The following is a 5,331-nucleotide window of genomic DNA, read 5'->3' on the forward strand; positions in this document are numbered from 1 at the left end:
AGCGAGCACATAATCACCGTCGGGGACTGGTGGAGAGGGCGTCACAGCAACACAAGTAACGGCTTGTGGCGGCAAACGGACGTGCTCAGCAGAACAGAGCCGACTCTTGATTGGTCCGGGTGGATCAATCACACTTGGTAGGTCAAGCTGTACAGTACCAGCGGAACAATCGATGAGGGCGGAGTGGGCGGACAAAAAGTCAAGACCGAGGATGACGTCATTGGAACAGCAGACGAGGACGGTGAACAAAACAGAAGTTTGACGGCCGGCAACACTGACACGTGCGGTACAAAGGCCAGCTACGGGAGACGTACCACCGTCGGCCACACGGACCACACGTGATGGGGCAGGGGTCATAACTTTCTTCAACTGCCGGCGGAGGTGAGAACTCATAACAGAAATATGGGCGCCGGTGTCAATCAAAGCAGTAACAGGTAGGCCATCCACTTCAACGTCGATCAAGTTCTGATTGGTAGGGAGCGTCAACAGAGGAATTGGAGAGCAGGTCGGAATAGCAGCATCACCTCCAGGAGCTGCAGCCGTTAGTTTCCCGAAGGAAAACGCCGGGAGTAAGACGGGGACGGGGAACGGCGTGGTGGGGGTGACCGAGAAGGTCGGCGTCGTGGGGAGGGCGAGCGGCTGTAATGGGCGGTAGTAGTACTGGTCTCGGCAGATGTTTCCTGGTCAGGTGGGCTTGGTACCTGGTGCTGGCTTCGGGGTGGGTAGCGGAAGCTGGATGAGTTGGGTCGAGAAGACGAGGGCCAAGGACTTCGGCAATATCGTGAAATGTGTCCAACACGTCCACATCGAAAGCAAATGGGCTTGTCATCAGGCGTCTGCCACGCATTCGGGTCGCGATAATTCGGAGTGGTGTAACGGCGTTGGAGAGGGTTGAAAGTGGCCGAAGGGTAACTGTCAGGGTGGTTCACAGAGCAGATGGTTTGAAGGCCCACGTTTGCCAGTTCTTGACGAACAACGGATTGTATAAGGGATATCGTAGGTGGGGCATCACAGGTCTCTCCTCGCATTAAATGTGCGGGCGATGCGGCTTCAATTTCGCGTCGAACGATTCGGGTGATGGTCTCCGATGTTAAAGGCTGAGTCGGCATACAAACATCCTCACACGTTGATGTCGCTGCCGTGTTCGGAAGGCGGGCGAATTGGTGGGCGATACGTCGGCTTTTAGCATCTTCGAAGCGTCGGCATTCAGTAATAATCTCGTTGACTGTCGAAGAGTTTTTAAACACGATCAGGTTAAACGCATCGTCCGCGATCCCTTTCAGCAGGTGCGCAACCTTATCGGCTTCTGTCATCTTGGCGTCAACCTTCCGGCAAAGGGTCAGCACATCCTGAATATACGTCAAGTACGACTCAGTAGGCGTCTGCACACGCGAGGCAAGCTCTTGCTTGGCAGCACGCTGGCAGCCTGCAGGTTGGCCAAACAACTCGCGAAGTTTAGTCTTACATACGCTCCAGCTTGTGAGCTCCTCTTCGTTGTTGTCGAACCAGGCCTTCGCCGTTCCCTTTAGATAAAATGTGACATTCACCAACATCATGGTCGGGTCCCACCTGTAATGTGCGCTTACGCATTCGTAGAGTCGAATCCATTTGTCGACGTCGTCGCCAGCAGTGCCGGAAAAGGTCCCAGGGTCACAGGGTGGAGCCAGGACGACGGTTGGCATGGCGGCCGCCGCTGACGCAGTTTCACCGCTGGTGGACATGCCTAGAGTGGCGACTTGGCGGCCGCTGCGGAGCTCCGTCTTGCGTTATACCCCAGCACTTCCATCAAGATGTTACGGGGAGGCAAACACAACAGGAAAACGTATTTACAGTATATTTACAAGGCGATCAAGCGTCAACCATATGGCGGAGAGCTCGCGCCCGATCATCAGCGTCTCCTTCATCGATGTTGGCGTGAATCATATCGTGACAATATGGATCCTAGGTGTTGCCTTGACCCGGTGCCATAGAGCGAATTGGATACGACAACATGAGCCCCAGCATGGAGATGCATGCAGAGGAGCCTGCATTTGTGTGTGCCGGTATGAAATAGTTTGCTGACTGGCATCTTTTTTCGTCATGAAGTAATGACGCTGCTCAAGGGGAGAGTACATTCCGTGCTGGTGTCTTCTCGTCTCCCTCCATTTAAGGTGACCGCCACCATACACCCCCACCAACGCGGCATGAATCTTCTTGGCATTTTGTCCCTTGAAATGCAGAACGCGGATCACTGCTCTTGCATCAAATCAACTTTCCCAATGGGCTCTGCCATTTTTGTTGTGTTGCCCTTGCAGCATACTACGATACAGTGTAGACCGCTTATAACGTAAGTCGCCGGAGTCGCGAATATCCGCACTATAACCAAAACAACTATTTTATTGCAATAATGGACACTCCCAGTGCATTCCTGCCTTCTCTGTCAGCGTGCTCTAGGTTTCGTATTCGCTTGCTAAATAAATTAATAAGCACGGTGTCACGCGCGCACTAGCAAACATGAACACATCTCGCTCGTTGACTGCGGAAACGAACTGTCAAAACGCTCGAGTGACGAAGCGCGGCGAGCGAATTGACCTTCGTGCTATCATGCCTCTCGCTTCAACGCGACGACCTATAAGTGACGAAAACACGGCGCATGGCGGACTTTTCCCGTCGCAGATTGCTTTCAAGATAGGGCCAAGGCGGTTGTGGATCGTCGCAGATTACGTCCTGCTTAGGTCCACTGAAACCGTTCCGCATTGCTTTGCTGGCGAAAATCCTCTCCTGTTTGCGCCAGTCCCGAACACAAGTTTGGGATTCTCCGAACGCCCGTGATGCGGCCCGATTTCCGTCCGTCTCCGCACACATGATCACTTTCTTTTTAAATGCGGCATCATGATGGACTCGGTACTTCATGCTGATAGAGCAGACGCAGAGAACGTGAAGACAAACGGTAGACTATTGCCTAAGCACGTGTACTGCAGCACATGGAGGAAGCTACAGTAGCTAGGCTCGACGCGCGTGTGAGGCGGCCATTTTGAAATGCCGAAGGCTATATGGTAACGCAGATTTAGGGTCATACTCGATTCTAACGCGCATGCAATTTTTGGACCTGTTTTATTGGAAAAAAAGTGCGCGTTAGATTCGAGCAAACACGGTATTCGAGTGCGGCTGCCGAACTTCTAGGCAGCCGCACTGTAACCGGTATTTCGTGTCCCGCAACTGCACTATAAGCAATACGTGTATACATGGAGTGCTATGGGAAAATTAACGGGAATCTGAAAAGACCGTATTATATCCGGTCTTGCACTCTAAGCGGTTACGTTATAAGTGGTCTATACTGCACTAGTATATAGAACAGAATTTTTGTGTCCCGCTAAAGCTAGAGAGATGTGCGCTCATTCTGATGGCTGTCGTGCATGCTTGTTTTGAATTTATGGTGTCCGTAATACAAACTTTATGAATGCCTCTCTTAAAATTGTCTTTAATGTCCCTTTAATACGCGAGGAAGACAGCGTAGACTCCACACCGAAGACGAGGCTGCAAAGTAATGTCACTTGCTGTAAGGCTCCTCTCAAAATATACACCAACAGCGGCCTTATGATAAGACGCTTACCATATTGTAATTAGCCAAGTGTGGCAAGCTTTTGTCGCAAACACCAGTGACCACAGTGGTGCTGTTACAGTGTCACGCCTTGGAGATAGAACCACCTGGTTGGTGTCCAAGCTTTTGGTGTTAGCTACAGGTGTTGTTTTTTGTGCAGGCAGTGGTATTCTGCTCAGCTGCCATAGCAGTTTCTAAGCTTTCTCGGTTTTATGCCCGGCTCCTGATGTGCCACAGTCATTTATAGAGATTACTTCATTCCACTTAGCAGTGTCAGTGTTCTGCACTTATGCTAGATCTAAATAAGCCTTCCAGTTTTGGGAGGAATCAGTTTTGTTGGTTGAACAAAGGTTTTAATGCAACTGTTAAGTGTTACAATAAATCTCACAATATATCAAGTGTTTGGTTTCATTCCAAGCGGTTTACTTTCATTGCATTGTAGTTTGCCCAAAGAGATTGTCAGAGCTGGGCTAGCATCTCAAGCTCATGGAGATTCTTCAATGGTGTTCCTCTAGCAGGGTAATAAATTTAGTGGGGTTTAATGAACCAAGGCTGCACTTCAGCTTTGAGAGAGGCCACAGTTGTGGGCTCTAGACTCAATGTTAGCCACTGACAGTTTTTAATGCATGGTTAGGCGACTTCACTTTCCTGAGCAGGCCATGCTGGACGTGCAATATATTGATCCTTTTTTTTTTTTGTCTTGGTGTACGTGCAACTCGGAATAACTGGACTCTGCATTTCCAACGCGAAAATTGTTCTGGTACTTTTTCTCTTGCCTGTGGCATGCCTCCTTCCGCTTATTACATGTACATGAATGACCTGGCATCATCTAGAATTAGTTATCTAAAATATGGGCTTACAGCTGTGACACGGTAAATGGCACTGTTCTAACTTCGTTGCAGGTGAAAGGCATCTCCAGAGGTACAAGTTTGAAGTACTGCACGTGCTGACCAGCTGCAGGCCACCTAGGAATGAGGGGGGGGGGGGGGGGAAGCATCTGTTATAATAAAGCATCTGTTCTGCAAAAAAGTTTGGAATTCTCTTTCACCTATCTCAAACACGTTGTAAGGATAATCGCAAGGCAGGGGCAGATTCATTGCGGGAAAGTGTTCGTGGTAAAAGCGACGCTTTGGATACATTTAAAAGTCGCACCCCATTTCCTGCACCACGTAAGTCACTGTACAGATTTTAGTATGCTCGCTGAAAGCTCTCTGTGGCAACGAAGGGAACGCTACGGGGGCAGAGCTTCTGCAGACGCACTACTGTGCCAAGTAGTTCGGCGAAGTTTGACAGTGCTTTCTCAGGTACAGAATGAGCGTAGCTTGCTACTTGCGACAGCCTTGCATTTGCAAAAGTATGGAAGAGCAGAGTGAAAAGATAGAATTCAGATTTAACACCTGAGTGGTGTATTTTATAACTTAATTTAGTATGCTAAGTGTTGTAGGAAATAAGATGTTTGATTTTTGCTCCGCAGCTTAAACAAACGCGAATGAGACTGTGGGACTTTTTGTCAGGAGCACTGTCAAGCGTGCGTGGTTTGCCTCTGTAGCTCTCCCTTTGCTGCCACGGAAAGTAAACAGCGAGCGCAGCTGCAGTCGCCCAGAGGGCCTTGTGCACAGCATCTCTTCATGCTCGTGGTGAACAGAGAGCGAACCAAAGGTCGGTCATGAAGTGTAATCAAAAGAACAAAGGTAAAGTTTGCTGCAATACCCATTCTCTGCTTTAAACATTCTCTATAATTCATATATATA

General features: G+C 49.4%; 1 long non-coding RNA gene across 1 annotated transcript; it reads left to right on the forward strand.

Annotated features, from left to right (window-relative positions):
• The first annotated feature begins 1,809 nt into the window (after positions 1–1,809).
• LOC125943006 (uncharacterized) lies at positions 1,810–4,560 on the forward strand. Its single transcript, XR_007465487.1, has 2 exons — positions 1,810–2,310; positions 3,326–4,560. It is a non-coding gene; the product is annotated as an uncharacterized LOC125943006 (long non-coding RNA).
• The last annotated feature ends 771 nt before the right edge of the window (positions 4,561–5,331 follow it).

This window comes from Dermacentor silvarum, chromosome 2, assembly GCF_013339745.2.
Source record: "Dermacentor silvarum isolate Dsil-2018 chromosome 2, BIME_Dsil_1.4, whole genome shotgun sequence".
NCBI classification, from domain to species: domain Eukaryota; kingdom Metazoa; phylum Arthropoda; class Arachnida; order Ixodida; family Ixodidae; genus Dermacentor; species Dermacentor silvarum.